At 35.5% G+C, this 26940-nt stretch overlaps 1 long non-coding RNA gene across 4 annotated transcripts in view; it reads left to right on the top strand.

The window, feature by feature from the left end:
* Positions 1-26940, top strand: part of LOC123573605 (uncharacterized) — a 253758-nt gene that overhangs the window by 100028 nt on the left and 126790 nt on the right. For 3 of the 4 annotated variants that reach the window (XR_012435333.1, XR_010586926.2, XR_010586927.2), the window contains exons 3-4: positions 21050-21193; positions 22689-22790. The exons of the other annotated variant lie outside the window; for it this stretch is intronic. This is a non-coding gene — a long non-coding RNA (uncharacterized lncRNA). The remainder of the gene's footprint in view (positions 1-21049; positions 21194-22688; positions 22791-26940) is intronic. 4 annotated transcript variants of the gene reach the window in all.

Consider the following 26940-nt stretch of genomic DNA (forward strand, 5'->3'; position numbering starts at 1 on the left):
TCTGCCTTTGTAGAAGCTTCATGTAGCCATCTCTAATACACTCTTGTATGGCCCTGTTTGTCTCACAGTGGAGATGCTCTATAAATCTCATCCTTTCCCGGGTTCTACATTGAAGTAATGCACATATTTTTTTTCTGCCTTCAGAACCTTAGTTCTATTTAAGGGTTTGCTGTTACTCTTTACAAGTCTAAAATCATCCTTATGTGGGGTTGGGGTACAAGGCCCCTTCTAAGATAAACACTGTCTTACAAGGGACAAAGAGTTAAAGATTATTTTTTAGGTGATTTCTGATTTCTATATTCCCTCTATCCAAAGACTTTACCTACTTTGGCATGGAGTGTTTTAACTATGTCTATTTTTTCCAAGTTTTTATATGTATTTCATGAATATTATGCCCTGAATCTGGTAGAATTTAGATTTTGATATTTGAAAGTTTCAATTTTGAACCTTGAAAGACTTTTTTTCTCAAAAGTGTTTTCTCTGCCATCAATTTTAGAAAGTTATGTTAAAACCCAAAAGCTATGAATTATTTTCCTTTTATTATTATCTGTGATTTAATCCCTTTCTTGAAGTAATAGGCATTCTGCTTGAGGCAGCGGAGAAACATGGGATAAAATGAATAAATGGGACTGAGAAATAAATTATTTGATATAGGTAAACATTATTTTACTACATACTACATATGTATTTTAAGAGTACAAAAAGTTTAGTGTTGAAAAATCTGGAGATTTTCTATTCTATGGCATAGAACATGAGATAACAAAAACAAATTATGAAGTAGTATATCTCATATTTTCAACTTCATTTTTATTCTTTCTTGTTTTCTATTTCCAAGGTATCAAAAATAAATAATTTATGGTAGTTAGACAATAAATATTGATAAGTAAAAGTGTGTGGAATGCCTACTATTACCAGATAATATTTACAGATTACAAAAATTTTTTGTATATAATGCTATACATAAGAAAGAGGATTTCATTGCATCTTTGGGAATAAGAGGATGTGGGGTGAGAGAAGGCAGAATAATAGCAGCCAGCAAAAAGTGTTTTGGTGCAGAGAGATTATCTTGTGATTTGCTCCACATTCTATCCCAACGTACTGCCTGACTCTTATTCTGCTGGCATAGGCCTACTTTATGCACACCTCTGAAGCCTCTTGTGTCTGTTATGACTAAATATACTTTTAAAATCCACATTTCAAAGATATCCCCTTTTATTTCTCTTTTCATTTATAAACTTCATTTAAAAGTTAATAAAATCCTCTCACCTTTTTCCTCACAATCAAACCTATCAATGGGAGAGATTGAAAACATTGTCAGCACAAAAACTATAATTCACATGTATAGAAACAGCTAATCTTTTGCAGGTGTATAATTCCTCTGTGGAAACACAAGCATACTCCAGAGATATTGTGGGTTCAGTTTCAGACTACTATAATAAAATGAATATCACAATAAAGCAAGTTGCCCAAAGTTTTCAGTTTCTGAGTGCAAGTAAAATTCATATTTACATTATATTGTGGCCTAGTAAGTGTGCAATGGCATTATGTTTAAGATACAATGTACTTAATTTAAAAATACCTTTTTGCTAAAAAATGCCAACAATCCCCTGAGCCTTCAACGAGTCATAATCTTTTTGCTGGTGGAAGGTGTTACCTCAATGTTGATGGCTGCTAACTGATCAGAGTGATGGTTGCTGAAGGTTGAGGTGGCTTTGTGTGGGAATTTCTTAAAATAAGACAACAACGAAGTTTATCACATTATTTGACTCTTCCTTTCAAGAATGATTTCTCTGTAGCATGTAATGTTGGTTGACAGCATTTTACCCAAGGTAGAACTTCTTTCCAAATTTGAGCAAATCCTCCCAAACCCTGCCATTGCTTTATCAACTAAGTTTATGTAATATTCTAACTCCTTTGTTGTCATTTTAACAATGTTTACAGAATCTTCACCAGGAGTAGATTCCATCTCAAGAAACCACTTTGTTCATTTGTTGAAGCAACTCCTCGTCTGTTCAAGTTTTGTCGTGAGCTTGTAGCAATTCAGTCACATCCTCAGTCTCCATTTTAAAATTCGAATTCTCTTGTTTTTGTTTTTTTTCCAACACATCCACAGTTACTTCCTCCACTGAAGTCTTGCACTCCTCAAAGTCACCCATCATGGTTGGAATCAACTTTCAAACTCTTTTTAATGTTGATATTTTGATCCCCTCCCCTGAATAATGACTGTTCTTAATGGTATCCAGAATGGTGAACACTTTCCGGAAGGCTTTCATTTTACTTTCCCTAGATCCATCAGAGGAGTCACTATCTGTGGCAGCTATAACCTTACAAAATGTATTTCTTGAATAATAAGACTCAAAAGTCAAAATTACTTTGGTCAATGAGATGCAGAATTGATGTTGTTAGCAGGTAGGAAAACACTGATCTCTTTGTATACCGTCATCAGAACTCTTGGGTGACCAAATACATTGCCAGTGAGCAATAATATTTTGAAAAGAATCTTTTTTCTAGACAGTGGCTTAAACAGTGGGCTTAAAATATTCAGTTAACTATGCTGTAAACAGATGTGTTATCATCCAGGCTTTGTTCCATTTCTAGAGCACAGGCAGAGTAGATTTTGCATAATTTTCTAAAGGCCTTAGGATTTTCAGACTGGTAAATGAGCATTGGCTTCAAGTTAAAGTTATCATCTGCATTAGCTACTAATAAGATAGTGTGTCCTTTGAAGCTTTGAAGCTAGGCATTGACTTCTCGTCTGTAGCTATGTAAGTCCTAGATGGCATCTTCTTCTAATAGAAGGCTGTTTTTTCTACATTGAAAATCTCTTGTTTAGTGTAGCCATCTTCATCAATGATCTTAGTTAGATCTTCTGGATACCTTGCTGAAGCTTATCCATCAACACTTGCTGTTTTATTTTGCACTTTTAGTTTCGGAAATGGTTTCTTTCATTAAACCCCATGTACCCACCTCTGCTAGATTCCAACTTTTGTTCTGCAGTTTCCTTCTCTCAGCCTTTGCGGAGTTAAAGAAAGTTAGGGCCTTGCTCTGGATTAGGCTTTGGCTGAAGGGAATGTTATGGTTGGTTGTGCCATCTATCCAGACCACTCAAACTTCCTTCATATCAGCAACAAGGTTGTTTTGCTTTCTTATCATTTGCATTTTCACTGGAGTAGTAGCACTTTTAATTTCCTTCATCTTCCTTTGTATTCAAAACTTGGCTGTTTGGTGCAAGAGGCCTGGAATTTGGCTTACCTTGACTTTCAACGTATCTTCCTTTCTAAGCTTAATAATTTCTAGCTTTTGATTAAAAGTGAGATACGTATGACTGTTTCACTTGAACACTTAGAGGCCATTGTGGCACTTTTAATTGGCCTAATTTCAATATTGTTGTGTCTCAGGGAATATGGGGACTCACAGAGAAGGGGAGATGTGAGAGAATGGCCAGTCAGTGGAGCAGTCCAAACGCATACATATTTATCAATTAAGTTCACCAACTTATGTGGGCATGGTTTGTGGTCCCCCAGAACAGTTATAATAGTAACATCAAAGATCACTAATCACAGATCATCATAACACATATAACAATAATGAAAAAGTTTGAAACATTTTAAGAATTACCAAAATGTGACACAGATACACAGAGTGAACATATGCAGTTGGAGAAATCGTGCCAATAGACTTGTTCAACTCAGAGTTCCCACAAACCTTTAATTTTTAAAAAACCCACAGTCTGTAAAGCATAATAAATCAAAGTACAATAAAATAAGCTTGCCTATAAATAGAATCTTCTATCAAGATTATCCATATTATAGCACAAGAATGCAAAAAATGAAACTCCTCAAAATCTGAAGGAATGACTGGATTTAGAAAATATTTACATTTAGTATTTCAAAGAGAATTAGACCTATAAGAGATAACCTGTACTTTCTATCTCATTTACTACATTGTTGTATCTTCTCAGTAAGAGGTGGTACTTTAGATTCATTGAATGCATTCATTGTTTTGAATTTCCTGAGTACTAATGTAAAAATACATCTGACATATATATTATAAAATACAATGAATACTGTTATTTTCTAATTCACATAAATGGTAGAGCCTAGTTATTTTGCTTATGGTTTTACAAAGACTTCAACTTATTTAGAAATTGTCTTTCATAAAAAACTTGCAACTAAGTTTATTATCTTTCAGTGCAAAATATTCTCAAATAATTAAATAATTTATAAATTTCAATGCTCTGTAAAAGATAATAGTGACTGCAAGGAAACAGTCTTGGCATAACAAAAATATGTAGAATTTTGGGGAGGGGTATGGTCTTATTACTCCTTTCAGAATCAATTATATAACAATTTGGATAATTTAGATATTTTCAAACTTGATTTCTGAAACACTAGTTAATTGAAATAAAGTCATCTTTCTCATCAGTTTACCTTAACAGCTTTCGTTCTGTACCCAGGCTATGTCAGAGATACTTGTAATACTTATGTATACACAGAGTAGGTATTCAATAAATATTTGTTGAAGTGATGAATCAATACCTGTGCTTGCCAAATATTTATAGGGTAAAAATGATAAGTGAACACTAATGTCGCATTCCATTGCGTGAAATCAGCCCACACATCCTGTGGCCCAATGTTTGCTTTAAAAGGGAAGTCAAGGAATAATCTTTATAATAAAAGTCTCCAGGTTAGAGTCCTATTAGTGCAACATTTGGAAGCTTAGCTTCACATGTGTTTTACTTTCTGGTGGGAGGCTCTGATCTACAGGGTGGTCCAGGGATGCAAGTACCCCTATTTTATTGCTTCATCAGCCCTGAAAGCAATACTTCTCAAACTTCAAAGTGTGTACAGATACCCTGGAAATCTTGTTAAAATGCAAATTCTGTTATTTCTTAACATACTCTAGGCCTAATGCTATCTCTTTGCTTTGTTGGATACTTTATGTTTTGCTTTAATGCAGGATGAAAGCCTGCTGAAGTTTGTTAATTCAATTTATTTACTGAAAACATGAATAACCAATAAAGTACAAATAGCTACATTTATTCCTCCCAATGCATAGTTCAATCCTTGGGTTAATTATAAAGCATAAAATTGCCTTATTTGGATGCTGTGGGAATAATTGAATGCCATTAATGATTAGTGAATCTCGCTTGTTTGCTGTCCTTCTTCAAGGCTTGCTAAATAGACTTGTATACTATTTCAAATCCCCTTGTGTGATTTATTTATTAAACTGAATTGTTTTCTTACATAGCTTAAGGCATGGTATTTTGTGGGTATCTTTGAGTCCATAATAAACCTTTCATAGTCTGAGCTGACTGCTAAATTCATTGTTATTCCATATCCTCTGACGTAAACTGTTAGTGTATGCTAAATTTTGTATCTTCTCAGAGTAGAAAGAGAAGTTAAACATGAACCATAGTGCACTCGAACAAAATACATGCTACTGTCATAAATTGAGTGAATCAATACATACTGAAACATCTCCCAGTGTAGTCTATTAAGAGTCTTTGGTTTATTTGACTCCACATACTTTTGTTATGCCAACTCAGATTTTTTTAAAAAGGTAGAACTTCCACCATCAAAGGCATTTTTAACCAGATAAATATGTTGTAGTGGAAGAGTGACCACTGCACAGAGGTTTTAATAGCTGGCCATCTAGATGACAAGGTGACAATTGCCTTTAAGCAAATGATTGATTGTAATGCTATAGACTCATTTGTAAAGGTAAAAACTTGCAATTGGCTTCTATTGTAGGAACTCAATTATTGAATTTACAGAGATATCTTTTAGGCCTCTTTTACATTTCCTTATCTACAAAATGGGCTCCATGTGAGTTTATTACCTGAATATCCAGCTAGAATTAAAATGGGCCCTGGGGTGGTGGCCCATGCCTGTAATCTCGACACTTTGGGAGGCTGAGGCAGGTGGATTGCTTGAGCTCAGAGTTCAAAACCAGCCTGGGCAACATGGTGAAACCCTATCTCTGCCAAAAATACAAAGATTAGCTGGACATGGTAGTGTGTGCCTATAGTCCCAGCTACGCGGGAGGCTGAGGTGGGAGGGATGCTGTAACCAGGGAAGTTAAGGCTTCACTGAGTCATGATGGTGCCACTGCACTCCAGCCTGGGTGACAGAGTGAGACCCTGTCTCAAAAAATAAATAAAGAAGAATAAAAATAAAAATAGATTAAATACATACATAAATCAAATTAGACCATTATGTGAATATGATGAAATTCATGGAACTTCTTCAAGAAAAATGCACACATATAAATATGCTCAAGTTTTTTTTTTTTTTTTTTTGGCTGTATTTTATTTTAGGTTCTGGGGGTACATGTGCAGGTTTGATACATGGATATATTGTATAATGGTGACATTTTGCCTTCTAGTGTAACCATCACCCAAATAGTGAACATTGTTCCCAATAGGTAAGGTTTCAGTCTTCATTCTGCACCAGCCTCTCCCCTTTTCAAGATCCTTGTGTCTACTGTTTTGATCTTTATGTCCATGTGTACCCATTGTTCAGCTCCCAATTATGAGTGAGAACATGTGGTATTTGATTTTAAATTGATATTCTGATTCACTAGATCTGAGATGGAACCCAAGAATTTTTATATCTAAGAAGCTCTTAGATTATATTGGTGCTGCTGCTGTTCTCAGTACAAGCGGAGCAGCAAGATTCTAGAGTGGTATCTACTGACAAGTGAAAAAAAATTACCAATATATTCCTATATAGAAAAGACTATTCTAAAAGTTACATAAATTATCAACCATTTCTTTAAGATATATATAAAAGAAATATGTCATATTATATATTTACATATACAGGTATATAACATTTATATGCACAGTAAGTTGACACAAGCATAGTTTGTGTGCATGGCTGTCTCCTCAAATCTATTCTTCCTCTCCAACTTGGTTTTCATTTTGTATTCCTGATGCAGTTGAGAAATCTAAGAGCCTTGGAAGAAGTTGTCAATGCTCTTTCCTCTACTTTTTCTGGTTTGGTAAATATACATTTGAATCTGTCTTTTCCCTCTGGTAGGCAAGATCAATCAGGTTTTGGTCTGGATTGAAATTCAACTTCAGCAGACATTACAAAAGTGAAGGATATGCCTTAAAATACTGGCAGTGGCTGTGGTAAGGTGGTGTGGTTGGGAGTGTTTCCATTGAACTTGTATACACTTTTCCATTTTGGGGACAATATATCACTTCTATAACATAAAATATCTTATTATCTCTGTATGAATATGGATTTTCTTATTGGAGGCAAATATTGCCTGATTTACTGAAAATTCTAAAAGTTGTGTAACCCTTGATTTGTTTCTGTATATGGTTACCTTTGTCTTTTCGTGTACTACCTTCCTCAATTAAAAACATGCCAAAAAATGATACTTTTCCCTCTAGTTAATAGCACCACATCAAATTTCCTCACTGTTAGGGGAGATGATGGGCAACGGGGCCAGCTGGGTTACAGCTATGTACAGAATGAATGAGGGAATGATCACATCTTAGCTGATGGGTGGAGTACAGCTTGGCAGTCTGGAAGTGGGTGACACTTGAATATACAGGCTGGGAGACATTTGGTATCAAGAAGTAATTTGATACCATTGATTCTAATTTCTGGGCCAGAGGTCAGGATCAGAACTCTCATATGTGAGTAAGGCCCGAGAAAGAGTAAGTTTCAGGGTTCCTGTTTTGAAGATGTTATATTCTGGGTATTTTTGGAATTGGGGATTCCCATTCACTTACTATGTAGACCTTCCAAACAAGGTGAATCTTTTCAGTATCTAATTCCAGTGAAAATACTGTTATGAAGCAGTTACAGGGGCCAAAAAAGAAACAAGGGAATACTCTAGTAATTCAAAACTTCGGTTGTAAGATTGGGGCTGGACCGGAGTGAGGGTGATGGATACTGAGTCTTGAGTATTGGGTTGGTGTTTCTTAAGTTCCATCTGCTGGAGGTTGGATTTGGTTTTAGAATTTCCTGCTTGGGGTGAGGATGGTGGTGTGAGGTTTGTGTTTGCAGAAAGGAGGAAGTGTGAAGATACATGCAGGGACTGAAAATGAATTAGGTTTGTCTTTTTCAGTATAGTCCTAAAACCACCTTCATTTGAATCATTTTGATTGCTTACTAAAAATGCAGATTTTCAGACCCTCTAAGTGATTAAGTGTATGTCAAGGAATCTGCATGGTTGTGAAGTACTTCAACTGTGATAAGAACTACACATTTCACAGAGCAAAACCATGCCCTCAAGATGAGCCTCTGTCTCAAAATATCTTTTGCTTTCAAGTCTGCTGATACTCCCATCCTTTGTTATTCAGCTCAAATGCTATCCCTTTTGCAAAGCTATTCTCAGTCTTCCTAGATGAAATATATCAAGTAGTCATTGATGCTTTCATGGTACTTTACTGTGTTTTGAATAAGTAAATATGCTTAAAATACAGTTATTTTTATGTATGGCTCTACTTGTATTGGGGCAGTGCACTGTATCACAGTAGTCAGCCTGGATTTAAGGCTCAGATCCACCTTTCATCTACTGTATAATTTTCATCAGTTGCTTACTTTTAAAAAATGCTTTACTTTTTTAATCTGTAAAACAGAGGTAGTTATGAAAATTCAATGCATTAATGTAAGTAAAGCACTTAGTGTGTGGCACATTGTGTATTCTCAAGAAACTTTTGTTATTATTATCTTCTAGGGGAATATGACACATTATATTATTTTTTGTCAAGCACCCTGTGCAAAAGTAGGCACTTAAGAAAATTGGTTAAATTGAATGAAATTCATCTCACAAGACGTGTATAAGCCCAGAGAGGACAACATCCAAGGGGGAAAGACACACTTGTTTCTCTGGAAGAAATACAGGAAAATGCAAAATGTAATATTTATGGTTTTGAATTTGAGAGTGTGATGGTGAGGAGCTTTAATTTAAAGATACAAAGAGAAACCAGGGTGAGAGAATTGCCAGAGTTTTCAAAACACACCCTATAGTATATTTGATATGCTGCCATGTATATCTTATAGAAAAGAATTGCTACTAGCTAAATGACCTATGCCCTTCCTGACTTTTTTAAAAGCAGAATGCTGGTTTAGAAGTGTACCATGAAAGTGAATTCAGAACTATCAGGCAATGTCTCACTTCCTATTTGGCTTTTAGGATTCTGGTACAGGGGAGCTCAATTTGCAAGTAACAGACATTTACTAATTAGTAATAAAAGTAGTAAAGAAAGTAAATATAGGCTATATGGGCTGTGTTTGATAATAAGATTTGTTAGTATATAAATTTGAGGAAAATTTTAATTATGTTTTCTACTTAATTACTTATATTTTTGCCTTTTTCCATAAAAGATTTATGGTCACTATTTAGTCATTTTGATAAAAAGCAGTTTTTTCCAATCTCTTAAAATTCAGAATCAAAAAAATTTCTATAAGTGGATTCGTTTATATTTTTCGTAATCCTACTACTCATAGCTTAGCAAAACTCCTTGCTTTAAAAAATTAGGTTTATTGCAACTTATCAAAGAGCTGAATATGAAATAAATCTCATATAATTTTATATTATATATCTAGACATATTTTTAGTAAAAAACAAAGGCTATTATTTTCTTTTTTTAAAACTTTTCAGTTCAAGGGTATATGTGCAGGTTTGTTATATAAGTAAACTTATGTAATGGGGGTTTGCTGCACAGATTATTTTATTACCCAGTTATTAAGCCTAGTACCCACTAGTTATTTTTACTGATCCTCTCCCTCCTCCCATCCTTCACCATCTGACAGGCCTAGTGTGTGTTGTTCCCCTCCATGTGTCCATGTGTTCTCATCATTTAGCTCCCACTTATAAGTGAGAATATGTGGTATTTGGTTTTCTGTGCCTGAGTTAGTTTGCTAAAGATAATGGCCTCCATCTCCATCCATGTCCCAGTGAGGAACATGATCTCATATTTTGATGGCTGCATAGTATTCCATGGTGTATATGTACCACATTTTCTTTATCCAGTCTATCTCGGATGGGCATTTATCATGGGTGGGCATTCCACATCTTTGCTATTGTGAATAGTGCTGCAATAAACATACTTGTGCATGTCTTTATAATAGAACAATTTATAGTCCTTTGTATATACTCATGGGATTGTTGGGTGGAATGGTATTTCTGTCTTTAGGTCTTGGAGGAATTGCCACACTATCTTCTACAATGGCTGAACTAATTTACACTTCCACCAACAGTGTATAAATGTTTCTCTTTCTCTACAACCTTGCCAGCATCTGTTATTTTTTAACATTTTAGTAATAGCCATTCTGACTGGTGTGAGATGGTATCTCATTGTGGTTTTGATTTGCATTTCTCTAATGATCAGTGATGTTGAGCTTTTTTTCATATGATTGTTGGCCGCATGTATGTCTTCTTTATTTTCAGTGATAAAAATACGTATGACTTTATTGATCAAGAGTCAGTGAACAGTTTCAAGGAACCATTGGATAATACTGCTTTGTTGGTGTGTAGTGTAAACTGGAGGAAATGATCATTTCAAAATTTGTACAAGATGTCTATGTTATTTAAAATATTCTTTTTGTGTCACTGCTGATACTCTCTGTTTAACAAACGTTGAGAGTAAAAGCACTTGCATTCCTACAATAAAATATTATTTTCAGATTAAATGTTAAGACTTCAGGACACAAGTATAGTAAAATGGGCTAGTAAAACCATATTGAAGTTTGAGCCTATGCAGCAGTATGCAGGCACAGGTGGCCCTGGCTGGTAGCAGAGGCCCCACGTTGTATTTTCTCGGCCTGTTGCGTTTTCAGACAAATATCCCCAAAGGCAAAGGGTTTTCTTCAGCAAAATCTCAAAGCCATGTTTCAGTGTAAAACACTAGTATCCCTACTTCCAGTTTACAGTCATGATGGAGTAATAGGGACCAGGTTTACTCTCTTGCCTAAAACAATTTTAAAATAGACAAAAACAGAAGAACCATTTTCACCTTGGGCAGTTGGTAATGAAAGACTTACCTCTAATGGAAGGGAAACAAATAAGATGAGCTTTTGATTCTCCAGTTTACTGCCTGGAGAGAGTTTACAGGCTGCACAGCAGGAAAGGCAAGCTCATACTGAGCCTGGAGAGGTTTCTGAGTTGAGAAAACAGAGTTAAGAAGTTTCAGGATATAAAGGCAGCTAAAAGCCATGTGATGGAGTACTGGGGATGAGAGAGTTGCACAGAGGTATAATTCTAGCAATCTGCCAAAGATTCCTCCTTGAGTGTTCGGATGAGTACTGAACAGTGCTTATGCATGATGAAATTACCCATTACTGGAAAAGAATCACGGTGAAGAAGCCAGTAGAAGAATCCCTGATGGTTATAGAGTTGGGAATAGGTTGTATCTTATCAGCCACAGAAGAAAAATACATGGATATTAGTCATAATACTCAGAAGGGTGATGCTTCAGTAATGGGGCAAAATTAGCTCTACACCAGCGGCCAGAATCTTGACTAATAAAGCCTGAAAGAAAACCTCAAAGGTATGAAACATTCCAACTAATTTAACAATGTTATAGAACAAAACTCAAGAATATCAAAATATCCAGCACCCAAAAGGTAAAACTCATAATGTCTGACTTGCAAATAATCAGAAAAATAGGACTCATCACAAAGAGAAAAATCAAACAATTCAAAGAGATCTGTAAATGGCACAGATGATGGGAGTAGTAGACAAGGACATTAAAACCCTATTACAACTCCACTCCATATGCTCAAGAAAGTAGAGGAAAGCATGAGTATGATGGTAAGGACATTAAAAGATGTGAAAAAAGACCCCAATAAATTTGTAGAGATGAAAAATACAAGGTTTGAAATGCATGCATTGAATTAACAGTTGATTAGATACTGCAGAAGAAAAGACTAATGAGTTTGAAGAAATTGCAATAGAAACAATGCAAAATGAAACATAGAAAAAGAGTGGGGAAAAAATGAAAAGAGTATCAGTAAGCCTTAGAAAAAAATTCAGGTGGCCTAATACATGGAAAATTAGAATCCTCAAAAGAGAGGTGAGAGGGACTAGGATGGAAAAAAATATTTGTAGAAATTATGGCTGAAAACTTCTTCAAAATTGATAAAAGCTAACCTACAGATCCAAGAAGCTTAATAAGTTCTACATGTAAGAAATATGAAGAATATTTACCCCAGGCACATCATAATCAAAATGCCTAATAGTAGTGATAAAGTAAAAATAGGAAAAATAGCTGGGTGGGACAGAATACATTACATATAGAGGAATAAAATAAAAAATAATAGTGACTTTTCTTCAGAAACAATGAAGGGAAGAAGATAATGAGTGTAGGGAACTCTGAATCGACACAAAGAAACGAAGAGCTACTGAAATGGTAAATATGTGGGTAAATATAAAGGATAGAAGCAAAACTCTCAAATACTGCTATTGGAAATATAAAATAGTACAATAACTTTGGTAAAGAGTTTGGCAGTCATTTTGTTAAATTATACATCACTTACCATATATATAAACCATTCATTCTATTTCTGAGTGTTTACTCAATAGAAAAGAAGTAAGACTTTTAAATTGTTATAGTATTTTTATTCAAGATAACTGAAAACTAAAAATAACCATACAACTATCAACAGGTAAAGGAGGAAACAAATTTTGTGATGTGTCCATATAATGAAATTAAATAATACTACAGTATAAGTATCAATATGTATCAAATAATACAACAATAATAAAAGTAATGAAGTATTGATAAATACAATAAAAAAATACAATAAAATGGATGAATCTAAAAATTTGTTTTTGCCTAATATGGGCTAAATGGGATACATACATACTTTATGATCCTATTTATATAAAATTATATAAAATTCTATAAAATGCAAACTAATCTATAATGACAAGAAGCATATTAGTGTTTGAGGATTTGGAATTAAGAGAAAGGGCTGAATTACAACGGGATGAGAAGAAACTTTTGGAGTTGATATATGTATTGTATATATTCATTATCTTGATTGTGCAGATGGTTTAATAGTTATGTAAACATCAAAATTTGTTAAAGTGTACACTTTATAAGAAGTTTTATTGTGTAATAATCATACCTCAGAAAAGTTATAAAAGTTATATTAAATATATATCTACTTTTACCTTTTTCTGTCACACACAGGTTTATCAGTCACATAACAAGTACATGCTAGGATGACTAAAAGAGAGGTAATACCACTAACTATGATATGTGCAGTTCTGCTTCATCAAAGATCTCGGTATGCTTTTACATTCATTACTAAATGTAGTACATGCCTTAGCCAGAATGTGATTCAGATGTGTGGTGGCCACATTTGGCCAGTTGGCATGGTGGACCAATTATCATTGCATTCACATGAAGATTGAGAAGGATGTTGCAAAATTCGTCCTGAAGGAAGAAGGAACCAGACTTGATAAACTTGATTTAGCAAGAAAATCGTAACGAGTCTCTGAGAGTCAGGCACAATGAAGAAAACATATGCCAGGGTGTCTCATTCATGCCTGTATTATTCAGCACAGGCTGCTATAATAAAATATCAAATAATGTGTGGCTTAAACAACAGATATTTGTTTATTATGGTTTTGGAGGCTGGGAAGTTTAAGATCAAGGGGATAGCAAGGTAGATTTCATTCTGAAGCCTCTTCTCTTGGCTCGTAGGATACTGCCATCTCACTGTATGCTCACATGACCTTTTCTTTCTTTCTTTCTTTTTCTTTTTCGAGGTGAAGTCTCACTCTGTTGCTCAGGCTCGAGTGCAGTGGTGCTATCTCAGCTCACTGCAACCTCCGCTTCCTGCATTCAAGTGATCCTCCTGCCTCAGCCTCCTGAGTAGCTGGGACTACAGGCGCTTGCCACCATATTCAGCTAATTGTTTTGTATTAGTAGAAGACACAGGGTTTCACCATGTTGACCAGGCTGGTCTCGAACTCCTGACTCAAGTGATCTGCCCACCTCAGCCTCCCAAAGTGCGGGGATTACAGGCATAAGCCATTGCACCCAGTCTCACATGACCTTTTCTTTGTGTGTGTGGAAAGAAAGAGTGAGAGAGAGAGAGAGATCTCTAGTGTCTCTTCCTCTTCTTCTGAGGATATCAGTTCTATTGCATTGGGGCCCTACCCTACGACCTCATTTAATCTTAATGACCTCTTTGAAGGCCCTGTCTCCAAATACAGTCACATTGGGAGTTAGAGCTTCAACATATGAATTTGTGAAGGTCATGGGGGACACAGTGCAGTCCATAACACCTTCTGTAATTGGACTGCTACAGATAGAAGCAATTTGAATAGTATTCACATTCCTCCCTCCCTCCCTCCCTCCCTCCCTCCCTCCCTCCCTCCCTCCCTCCCTTCCTCCCTCCCTTCCTTCCTTCCTTCCTTCCTTCCTTCCTTCCTTTTTTCCTTTCCTCCCTCCCTCCTTCCCTCCCTCCCTCCCTCCCTTCTCCTTCCCTTCCTTCCTGCCCTCCTTCCTTTTCTTCTGACTTAATCATCACCATTGAAGGAATACTATATGTGAGAAACTCTTCCAAATGCTAAAGATAAAGAAGTAAATAACTTAAAGTCCTTGATCTCACTAAGCTTACAATGAGGGAGGACAAGAAAGAATATAAAAAAACCAACTGGGTGTGTAAAAGAAAGTCTTATAAGGATAAATGCCGGTAAGAAATGAAGCAGAGTGAAAGAATAGAGGGTGATGGGGCAGAGCAGTATAGATATATAAGACTGGAATAATCAGTAAATGTCTCTTAGCTAATCTTTGAGGAGAACCCTCATAAAGGGAGGGAAGGAGTCAGGCCAAAGGGTGTGAGACTAATAGGTACTAAGGTCCTGAGGGTGTTTTATTGGTGTGTTTGAAGAACAACAAAGGGGCCAGTGAAGAGAGCAAATTGGAAAATAGTTGGAGAAACATGTGAAGACATGATAAGGTTCAGGTGATATAGAAATTATAAGAAATGTTAAGAATTTGGGATTTGTTTCCAATTATCATTAGAAATCATTAGCATTCTGCATAGAAAAAGGGCTCAAAGTGAGTCACATTTTAGAAAAATCATTCAGTCTTTTGTAGAGAACAAAGCAATGGCAGCAAAATTGGAAGTAATAAGACTAGTTAGAAGGCTATTAAAGTAATTTTAGACAAGACATAATGGCCAATTTTACTAGATGGGAGCCATGGGTATGGTGATAACTGAGATTTGGAATGTATTTTGATGGTAGACCCACCAGCCTTAATGATGGATACGATGTGTGTTATGAGGTAAAAATAATAGCAAAGGCAACTTTTAATTTTTGTTCTGAGCTACTGAGTGAATTGTGGTGTCATTTACTAAGGTGGGGGAACATTAAGAGAGAAACAAGCCTTACGAGAAAAACGAAGTCATGTTTGGAAGCTGTTAGGTTTTGGATATGTAATAGATATTAAAGCAGTCAGTTGGATATATGAGTCTGAAGCTCCGGAGTGATGAAGAAATTGGAGATATAAATTCGGGAGTTACAATGAAGAGATAGTATTTAATGTGATGAAACTTGATGGTATACAGTAAGGATCTAGTCAGGAAAACAGAAACAGGGTACTCAGCAGAGGATATTTAATTTAGGCAGCTGGTTGTACAAGTGTTAAAGGCTGAAAGAATAAAATGGGAACATCAAGGTACTCTATAGGTGATCACTGCAAGAAGCAGTTGCCAACTGATAGGAATGAGAGAAAAAAAGGGACAAATAGGGTTTTGGAGGAGAAACCCCTCAGAGATAATGTTCAAACCACCAAGAATGGAGTCCAGCCTGGCTGCTGTTACTACAACTAAAGGGCACAACAAGGCTAGTTGAGGGGATCCTGAAATAATCCGACACTCCAACATTTAAAGGTTGGGAAGAGGTAAATCTGCAAGATAATTAAGGATAAATAGCCTATGAGGTAGAAGGAAAGTAGGAGAGGGTAAAATCCTAGAAGCTAAGTGGAGGAAAAAAGACTTTCAAAAAGGAGGAATTATCGTGATGCCAGATACTGTTTAATGGTCACATAAAAGTTGGTCACATAAGTTGGAAACTGAAAATTCACTATTGGATTTGATAAAATGGAAGTTGTTGATTGCCTTGACAACAGTGGATGCATAAGGGTTATGGAGATAAAGTCTAGTTGAAGTGAATTCAAGTAAGAGTAGAAAATATGGCAGCATGTATGTGGAAATAAGTTTTTTCAGGGAATTTTGTAATAAGTTGGAGAAAGGAAGTAAAAAAACGATGTGAGAGTAAGGTTTTTTGTTTTTCTTTTAATGTCAGATATGACAAATTCATTTGTTGTTGAAAAAATAATTGAGAGGGAAAAGGTTGATTACAAGAGAGAGAAAGGGGTAATTGCAAGAGCAAAATGCTTGAGTAAGTAAGAGATAAAGGATATAGTATACACGTTGAGGGACTGAGCATTCATTTACGTCAACAAGACAGAATTCAGGGACTATGGGTACAGACAATGGAGGGTAAGCTGATTTTGTGGTAGGATGATGAGGAAGTTCTTTTGATTATTTCTGTTTTCTCAGGGCATTACAATGTACTGCAGTCTTCTAAAAGTTAAGAAGAGGGGGTGAATGAGGTTTGAGAAGGGAGCAAAACTGTAAAATAGTAATTTTGAGATTGAGCTCACTTGAAGTTAGTAGTCCTATCTGTGGAAAAAGTTGAGATAGTGGAAGCTGTATCATTCTCGGTACAGAAAATTAGGCATAAACTGTATGTTAAAGTTTAAAAATAATAAACCAATTAAAACTTGGTCTGTTTTTTACTATCACTATGTGTAAGTATTCTAAACAATGTCAATGATAAAGTACTACTCCCTGAAAAGAATCTTTTATTGATCTAAATCCTAATATAAACAAGTGCTGTGATTACTTTTGAGTTTTAATAGTACATATTTAAGTTCATTTTAGCACATGAAAATGTGCTGAATTGCTAGATGTATTTAATATTTAATAAATATTGTAGTTTATATGGAAGCTATTTTGGAAAACTCCTATTTTAAAAATTGGCCCCTGAGCTCCAACACAGGCAGACTTAGCTTCACTGGTTCCTTTAGTATTCTAAAATGGTACAGAATCATTCGCGCTTGCTTCAGGCAAGTTCACATCTATATGTATTCCTGTGTTTAGAAGATTGGAAATAAACAATAGCCTAGTGATTGTAAACACAACAGAACTTGAGTTATTTCAATTCTGTCACTCCCTGGACAGTTTTTAGTAGTGCTTAAAATTTACAACAGTGGAACAGAGTTCAAATTGCAAGTTGTTTTAGTTTTGTTGAATAATTCAATTTTTAGTTCATCCATAAAATAGATTAATTCTCAGTCATAATTGTTACTGAACATAATTTTGTTATATGGAGGAAGAGAGTGTGGTAAAACGTGACCCATTCCTGGTGTCGATATGCCACATGCAACATTGGTTGTCATGAATCTTAAGATCAACTAGCATATTTATATGTCTACTCTACTCCACAAAATGTTTAGCTGTGGAGTCATCCCACATCCTACCCACTACCATTCAGGGGCTTTGAGGTAGAGGACAACATGTAAAAGGCAGAGCGGAATATGAGAAATCAGTTCATAAACATATTTGAGACACTTTGAGGATTTAAAGGAAGTGGGGACCAAGATTCTATATAATGAATTTGGGAGAAGTGAGCAAATACGTTCCAAATTACTACTGTTAATTTGCTTTTGCTTGTACCCCCAGGCCAGTCAAGGTTGGAAAACTTGGGTTATATTTACTTGTGCCGTATACTATTTGTGCCATTATCCTATTTTTCTTTGAGGTGTACAATGGAGTAGGTAAAATGTTTAAATATATCTGATTAACAAATTTGATAAATGAGATTTTAACTCAGACTCACATATTTTCTATTTGGTGATTTATATATTAAAACAGGTCAAAATATATGGTATGCAGAAACTATGAAATAAACTTTTTTATTGTACTCAGTACTAATTAGATGCTCATTGCTATCGTCTGAATGTTCATATACTTCCAAAATTCATGTTGAAACTTAGTCTTCAATGTAATAGTGTTAAGAGTCATGGCCTTGAGAGGTGAGTTTAGTTATTTTTACCACAAAATTAAAACAACTATTAGTACCCAGGATTAGTTTCCTAAATTGATAAAAACGTTATTAAAGTTAGGTAGGAAACCCAAAGTTATACAGCAGTAGTAAAAAATAAAGGCAAAAATGGGATTCTATAGGTGAGCTAACAGACTTCAATAAGAATCAACTTTCCACTTTCGATGGGTTGGATGTGTAGACATTTTCTACTTTCTACTGTACTTCTAATCAAGGGCATTCATGGAGATAAGCCACGAGTTTGCCAGAGAGATCAGCCAGAAGCTACTCTAGGCAGCAACATGTAAGAAGATACCCTGTCAGAGATTTAGTGAGACTGGTTCCACCTATAGGTTCTGATTGTAGCCAGCCATGTTGACTGACTTACCTTTTTGATTCTGCAGTAAAAATCTTATTTAAAATAATAGTCTTGCTTCTCCTATTCTCTAGGGAGACCTTGACAGAAAGTTCTATGTTTAGATTAGAGTGCTAATGGGAAGACAGTGACTCTTCCTCCTCCCTTCCAGCTGACCTCCCATTCTCCAGGAACACAGTCAAGGCAAGTTGGGTGGTAGTGCTAGTGGCCAGGGGAGCCCTATGAGCTGGTACTACAAGAAGTGACAAACACAGGAAAATTCAGCAGGAAGACACCATACTGGGTCCTCTCTGAAGGATACTACACCATAGAGGAAATCTCCAAAGGGGTGTGAGTAGCTAGCTCTTAAGGAGATAGGGAAGTGATTACAAACATATAATTCCCCAAGCATATCTCAGACTAAAAGAAAATTGCAATGGTGGCATCATTTGGTTTGTGGGTGCAGCTATCATTTGCTAAATTGGAGACGTTTGACTCTGGCTCTTAAGAATTGTACTGCTGTTTATAGAAACAAATCTTACATTTAAAAGTTAAAATAAAACAGATTGTGATCTTCTTTACATAATCCAATTTTCAGAAAACAGCAAATAACAACGTTTTTCCAATTTGAAATGTGAAGCATGTGTGTTGGTGAGCACCTGTTCTAGAAGCAACATGTATCTACTTGACCTAATTTTATTCTGTATGTTGGCCTGCAATGCAATAGGAAGTCCATAGAGAAGATAAACAGAAAGCTTAGTGTGCAGTCTCCCTCTGCCACTAGGAAATAAATGACAAAAGAGTCAGTCAATCCTATAAGTTTCCACTGTTTTCCATTTTTTAGCTAGAAGGAAGGGGAGCAATGTAATCAAACAGAGACCAGATAACAAAAATAAAAAATAAAAAGAATGATCAAATACCTCAAATATCCAAAGCAATCTTGAACACACACAACAAGACTAGAGGCAACACACTACCTATTCCTGAATATACTACAAAGCTGTAGTTATCAAAGCATCATGGTACTGGTGTTAAAAGCAGACACATAGACCAGTGTAACAGAATGAATGTGTAACAGAACCCAAAAATGAATGTGCACATTTATGGTCAATTGATTTTCTACAAAGATGCCAAGAATATAAAACAAGGAAAGGAAAGTCTCTTCAATTAATGATTCTGGGAAAACTGGATATCCATGTACATAAAAATAAAATTAGACCCTTATGCCACACAACATCATAAATCAGCTCAAAATGGATTAAAGGCTTAAACATAAGACCTGAAACTGTACTATTAGAAGAAAACATATGAGAGAAGTTTCATGAGATTGGTCTGAGCAATGATTTTTTGTTTAATATGACACCAAAAGCACAAGCAACAAAAGCAAAAATAAATGAACAGAATTACATCAAACTAAAAAGGTTCTGCACAGAAGAGGAAGCAATCAATAAAGTGACAACCTATGAAATGGGAGAAAATATTTGTGAGCCATATATCTGATAAAGGATTAATATCCAAAATATATAATAAATGCATACAACTAAACAGCAAGAAAACAACAACGAAAAAAAGTCACCAAGGATAGGGAGGAAAAATGGGTTACAAACAGAAAAAAATGAACATAACTGTATTTTGAATGAATAATATAACAACACCAAAGTGTTGGGATGATGGGAAGAAATAACCTAAACAACTTTTATACGCAGTATTTTGATTCTGTATCTTCAGGTGAGAGTAACAGCTATTGCATTCAAATTGGTAGATCTGTTCTTACCATGATATGGATTAGTAGTTTCTAAGTTTGGGGAAGAAAATGTTTAGCAGCTGGTCTGTGATCAACCTATCTGTCATTACCAGGAAAGAAAGAAAGAAATAAGATCTAATCTCTTGGCAAACATGTTGATAACAGATGTATGGTTTATCTATGGAATCTCTGGAATGATTTAACAAGAAGTCCCAGTTAATGATTGCTTATGGGAAGTAAATTTAGAATCTATAAATTTATGTGGCAGTGCTTCCTGAAAAATATTTAATCTATGTAAATATTTGAGTATAAAATGGCAATGTTTCATAACCAAAAATGCTCCCTGCTATGTAAGTTAGGAGACTATTCGTAGTTACTAAATTATACTTTTTTCCAATAATAGATATTGAATTGATACATGTAATGGGAAAAATTCATTGGATTCTCAATGTAATTAAAACATTGGGTCATAAATAGATTCCTCGCCATGACCTATGCCAAAACTTGAGAAGCACTATTTTGCTGTCTTAAATTTAACAATGTTGATATGTTTTCTGTTTACCTTACAGCTGATTTTCTAGATAATATAACTTTGATATATAAGGCCCTGTAATTATAAAATTGTTAACTAAAAATGTAATGGTGTCTAAGATGTGAGTTGCCAGCTCACAGTTAAATATTCTACAGGAGAACTAAAGTCACAGATCTCGAACCTGTTACACATTAGAATTGCCTGAAACATTTTGGAAGCTATACTGATAACCAAAATTTCATATTATCTATTTCTGTATTAAAAATTATTCCAACACTTAGTGGTTTAAAACAATGCCAATTTATATCTTACAAGTTTACAGGTACAGAATCAAGCAAAAATTGGCTAGGTGATTCTTCTGCTACACCTGGCTAGGCTTGGCCGAAGCTCAGGGACAGCTCCTCCCATGTGCCTGGTACCTTGAGGACATCTGGAAAACTGAATTCATCAAGGCCTCTTTCCCTCAGTATGTATTCTCAAACCTCTCTATAGTGTCTCTCTAGCAGGCTAATTTAAGCCTCTTAAATGGAGGTTCAGGGCTCCAAATGCTAGTGTTTCAAAAGTCCTAGAAAGTAGTAGAAGACTTTCTGTGACATAGCCACAGGTGTCCCAGATCATCACTCTGCCACCATCAAACAAATCACTAACGCTGGTCCAGATTCAAGGCGAGGACAGTTACATTCTATAGCACAAAAGGAGTAGCAAAGAATTTGCAACATCTTTCGTCTACTACATAGGCATCACCTGAGACCAATTAAATCAGAATCTCTAAGGATGGAATTTCGCATCAGTATCATTTTAAAGCTGCTTGATTCTAATGTGCACCTAAGGCTGAGAATTACTGAATTAAAGTAAATGGCACTAGTAATTTCCAAGTCATTATTCCATTTGTTAATTCTTTTTAAATGAACTTCTAAAAATAGTTTACTTCCTATTTTTGCAAAGCAGCCACCCTGATGAAAACGAATAATGTGTGCAACACTTGAGCTACATTAATTTTTATACACACAAAAAATGTTGCTAATCTATCCTCAGGAGACAGGACTATTTAAGATAATTTTTCACATTTATGAAAGATTTGTGTTGATTTATGCCGTCTTTGCTTTCCAGGTGTTTCTTATAAGGGATCTGACTCATTAGCAGTTTTCTAATCAGTTAAGATGTTTACAAATATATTAATCTCATCTGTAACCACCCTCCTTGAGGAACCAATCCATGTTGCCAAATTCTATAGCTTTTCAAAATCGCACCATTTACTTTTTCAGTTCTATCCCCTTCGCTACTCGTTGAGCACTTTGCACTCCATTCACAATGAACTCTACACTATCTCTTTGCAAAGTTCAAATATCTCTATATATGCTTGATATATCCAATATTTGAATGCCCTCCACATCCAGCTTCTATAACCTCAACCTCTATACCAACCATCTTTTGATGCATGCTTTAAAAGCCAATTCCAGTGTTCTGTCCTTTGTGAATCCTTTCCAATCCCCCAGCCCTTCGCAAACTGGCAGGAAGAATTGTTTCTTATGTTCCCACAATTGAGTATGAAGAATTACTGTGTTGTAATACTTGTCTCATCATAGTCTAATAATCTTTCTTTTTACATGTCTTTTTTTTTTCATTCAGTGAACTCCAAAAGAGAAGAATTGAGCCACTAATTTCTATATTTTTATTACTTAGCAGAATGCATGATATATAACAGGTGCTCATTAAACGTTTTGTTTCCTAGAACTTTAAAAAATATATAAAAATGTCAAAGAACAGTGCAGTATAACTTGTAAACAATGATTAAATTTAATCAGTAGATACTGTGAAGGAAAGTTGACGGGATGTTTTAACTACCTGTGCCTATGGGTATCCCACTTAGTATTTTGTTTAGTCTAGTTTTTTCTGTGTTGTTCCAAAAAAGAATATAATACAGATATGATTTTGTACATATATATATATATTTTTTTGAGGTGGGGTCTCACTCTGTCACCCAGACTGGAGTGCAGTGGCATGATCACAGCTTACTGAAGCCTCAACCTTCCACACTCAAGTGATCCTCCCACCTGAGCCTCGTGAATACCTTGGACTACAGGTGCATGCCACCACACCCAGCTAATTAAAACAATTTTTTTTTTGTAGGAGATGAGGTCTCACTATGTTTTCCAAGTTAGTCTCAAACTTCTTGGCTCAAGAGATCCTCCCACTTCAGCCTCCCGAAGTGCTGGGATTACACCCATGAGCCACTGCACCCAGCCTGTATGATTTCATCTAATTCTTTAAACCACTGTAGCCAAACCCCTTACAATGCAGCGTGGTTTAGAAACAGTTGTCACTACTCCATGCTCTGAGCATATTGGTAACAGTTTCAGGCAGATGATCGTATGAAAGGCCTAGGGAGGTAGCCAGGTTATCAACTCTTACTTGCTTATTTTCCGATTCCGTAAGTGCCCAGTGATTCTCTTATCTGCCAAACCAGGACAGCAAGTTGGAACCAAACTTTGCCCTGTATTCCAGCGGCGCACCATATAGCAGAGTCTACTTTGTATATTATTTCTGTTAAGCCATGTATACATGGGGCTAGTCTCTGTGATCTAATTTGCCTGTTTTTCAGGTAGAATTTCTGAAATTATCTGGCATTAATTGATACAGATACTGTGTGCCATGTACTCAGCCAAGTTGAGATGCTCTTCCAGTCCCCATGCACCTGCCACTGTCTCTCCTCTCCTTACTCAACTGACAGTCTTTTAGAACTCAGTTGCCCGGCCCAACTTTTTCGTTTTCAGTCCCATTCTCTGATTTCTCTGTCCATGTTGCCCAGCCAATGAGCCCACTAGTTTACTGGTCATTGATTTCCACCGAGCCCTGATTATACTCAATGGCATGACTAGAGGCAAGTAGGGCACAAATGAATCCCTAGTCGGGGTTAGGATATGGAACATAAAACTTAATTCATTCATCAAGGCATTGATCATTATTTTTTACGTAAAAGAGTGTGCCACAGGAAGATGAAAACTGTGGCAAACTGAAGTGGAATCCTAATACATAAAAATAAGACAAGAGAACCATTCTATTTCTTGCCATGTTAGATGGCTATTTTGCACACAAGATCCTCCCTCTATGCCCTATCCCTGGTTGACTCCTACTAGCCTTTTAATAGTTAAGAGTCATTTTTCCCTGGAAGCCTTCCCAGATTTGTACATTATTATACATACCCCCTTCTTTCTCATCTCACAAAGTATTCTAGGTGGCCCTCTCTAGAACCTTCATAGTATGAGGCACCCAGTGATGAGTTGCTTCTATCATTGGGTTGTAGCACTGTTTTATAGTGTTTATGAGTCCTGTACCCACTACTCACACGTGACTGGGCATAAATCTAGTGTTAGTCATGCTTGTGTTGTCACTGTCATAATAGAGAGCCAAAAATATAATGTTTTCTTGACATATTTGATGAACAAATGAATATATTAATGAATGCACTATATGCATTGTTCTGTTATTTTCATTTAATGTCCTTGCATGAATTATTAATTTTAATTCCAGATATGGAATTGGAATGATTTAGTTCTGTCTCTCAAACAAATTTACCAGAATAATTCCAAAACATCTGTTGTCACTATATAACAAAAGAAATTAATTTCAAAATTAAGATCAACATATTTTAAATGTGTAATGCAAAATACTACACTGTCTTAGAAGAAACCAAATTAGTTTTTGAAGTCAGAGAATACTTCCTAAGTAATTGGTATTTAAGGTGAGTTCTGAGAGACAAGTGGTGATTTACCAGTCCTACAGAAAAAGAAGAAAAGTTTGACTATAACAGAGGCCAAAATATCAGCATCTTAAGACAAAAATTTACTTCTCAGTCACATAGCAAACTAAGCATAAGCAATCCAAGACTGATCTGTTGGCTTCCTGAAACTTCATGAACACAGACTTCTTTTTGCTTGTTGCTGTGCTGTGTTCAACAAGTAGCTTTTATCTCATTGTCTATGATGACTCTTCCAGCCCCTAAGTCTTGTTTCAAGCCAGAGACAAGGAGAGAAGTCATACTCCTCTCTTTTTATGACTACCACCTGGAAATTGCACACCTCACTTCTACTTACAGCCTATTGTCTAGAACCTAGTCACAAGGCCTTTTGTAATTCCCATACAAAAGATACTGGGAAATAAAGTATTTAGCTGGGAGGCCAGGTGCCCAGATAAAGCTCTAGAGTTCTATTTAATAAAGGAAGAAGCAGAGAGGGTCAACCAACAGAATGTGAAAAGTCTCTGACAAAAGAAAGAATATGGTGAATCATAGGAACTGAGAAAAATCCAGAAAGGGATCAATCACAGGGGTGATGACAATAGAGCAAGCAGCAACGGACAACAGAAGTCTCACAGAACTGATTCCAACTCTTGGTTTCTAACTTGTAAGTTTTCTGGTTTGAAATTTCAATTATCTTCCCGTCCTTAAGTCCAGGCTCGAATCCCAGTTACCTTCTCCAAGATAAATGTCCTGCCTCAATCCCAATCTGGCAAGTAAGCTTCATTTTACTGATAAATCACCAGTTATAACCCAATTGCGCCTCTAGCATCCCTGGACATCATTATTCTTACCTGGCCTCCCGATGCCACCTAATCCACCTGATTAGGAAAATTTTCGGAAAAGGAGCTGTGGCCTAGGAGAATATACTGAAAGTTGCCATCTACATATTACTCTGTTTGAGTTACATTGGTTATCCATAATTCAGGATAATGGATTTAGAGTTGTTAATAGACTAATTATCACCCACATTTTAATATCCCATTACATGAGATCAAGAATTAGCATAGAGAATTCCATCCCCCAGCTCATGCCTCTTTCCTAAAAATGTGCTGTAGGTGCTGCTTGACTTTTAGAACTAAAGATGGGTAATTCTAAGAAAACAATAATTACAGAAAGATCTTCCAGGTGATCAGATTGAAAGAATCATAAATAACATCCAGGTTTGGTTATATTTTGAAGAAAATTATCCATGATTCCTCAACATAGAAATAACCAGTATTTTGGTATATTTTCTTCTAACCTCTTTAGGTTAGAAGACATGCTTTTTTTACATAAGTAAAATCATGCCTCATGTATGTTTTTCTATACTGATTTTTTTCAAGCATTTTCTCATATCTTAAAAGATTCTGAGGGTATCTCTGAGGTGTACATAGTAATCATCTTTTTAATGTATTTTAACTTATTAGTCTGTTTCCTGGTTATTGGACACTGATGCAGTTTCAGTGCTTTTATTGAAATTCATACTCTAATAATCATTCATCTGTGGATATAAATCTGTATAAAACAATGTTCCTAATTGTTTGCTGGAATTGTTGGGTTTAATGAATAATAGATTTCATTTTTAAAGGTTTTATCAGTTTGTACCCATATGAAAAGTATATAAACTGAATTTTTCATTATGATTTCATCACTATTACTTTTGAAAATAATTTCTAATTAGATGGGTAAAAAATAAATATCCCATTGTCTTAATTTGCGTAATTTATGTTGGTATTGAGATTAGGCTTTTGGGGGTTTTAATATATTTAAGGGTTATATGTGTGTTTGATCTATGAGTTGTATATTTGATACCCTTCTTTTAGGCTGGACCTTGCAGGTGGTGGGGTTCTTTGAGAGCTATTTATTTTGTCATCTTTTGTTGCAAATATGTCTGAGTTTCTAATTTCCATTTGAATTGGGTTTGTGGGGCTTTTAATATTAAGAAATTGTTAACTACCGTATGTCCAAGCCTATGAATTTTGATCTTTGTGATTTTTTTTTCATTTCCTTTAGCAAATCTTTTTCCATTTGGAAATAAGTATTACTCATATATTATGTATAATTTTAAAAATTGTTTTCTTTTATTTTTAATTAATTTTTATTTATAATTGACACAAAATAATCGTACATATTTAGGGGGTATAGTGGGATGTTTCAATGCATGCATACATTGTATAATGATCAAATCAGGGTAATTACCATATCTATCATTTTAAACATTTATCATTTCTTCCTGGTAAAACAACATTCAAAATATTTTAGCTATATTGAAATAAATACTACACTGTTGTTTTTTTTTTTTTTTTTTTTTTTGGCGGAGTCTCGCTCTGTGGCCCAGGCTGGAGTGCAGTGGCCGGATCTCAGCTCACAATACTACACTGTTATTTGCTGTAGTCACCCTACTGTGTAATAGAACACCAGAACTTATTCTTCTT

The sequence above is a fragment of the Macaca fascicularis genome, chromosome 5 (genome assembly GCF_037993035.2).
Source record: "Macaca fascicularis isolate 582-1 chromosome 5, T2T-MFA8v1.1".
NCBI lineage: Eukaryota > Metazoa > Chordata > Mammalia > Primates > Cercopithecidae > Macaca > Macaca fascicularis.